The sequence below is a fragment of the Asparagus officinalis genome, chromosome 8 (genome assembly GCF_001876935.1).
Source record: "Asparagus officinalis chromosome 8, Aspof.V1, whole genome shotgun sequence".
In the NCBI taxonomy this organism is placed as follows: Eukaryota; Viridiplantae; Streptophyta; class Magnoliopsida; order Asparagales; family Asparagaceae; genus Asparagus; species Asparagus officinalis.
In genome coordinates, this window is record NC_033801.1 from 67,666,194 (window position 1) to 67,666,847 (window position 654).

A 654-nucleotide genomic window follows, 5' to 3' on the forward strand; every position below is an offset into this window, starting at 1 on the left:
CCCCCCCCCCCCCCCCCCAACAAAAAGAAAACATTAACTAAAAGTGGAGAAGGAAGTGGAGGAAGGGTAAGAGAGAGAGAATGAAGGGGAAATGTGGAGGAGGGTAAGCAGAGAGAAGTTGTGAAGAAAGAAAGAGAGTTGGACTTTTATGTAAATATTTTAATGGGAAAATCCTCTTTTAGCCCAAAGATTTACCCTCACTTATTTAAAAACTCATCCACTTTTCTAAACCCCAATAAACCCATTGTACCCACATGACTTAGTTTTAAACCCAATGTCTATTATACCTCTCTATCTTTATACTGTATTTTTCCTAAAATTGAAAAACCCAATATTGCTCTTTCTCTCTTCTTCTGATCATCGCTAACAGCAGCAATGGCGACGATAGCCGGAGAAAATAACCCCTAATTTGGTACTCATCTTCAATTACTCTCTCATTCTCTCTCCTCCATTAATTTCCCCTCTCTTCTTGAGAAATCTCTCTCCTCCATTAATATTCTATTTCCTTATGTGGGTCTTCATTAGATTTGAGCCCAAGGTACTCTCCAGCTCAAAACCTCTTGTTCTTTTTAATTTGTATGGAGTTTTTGACGAAGTTGAGAAATTATGAATTCATGAACTATACGTTATTATGTTTGTTTATTGACTTTTGAT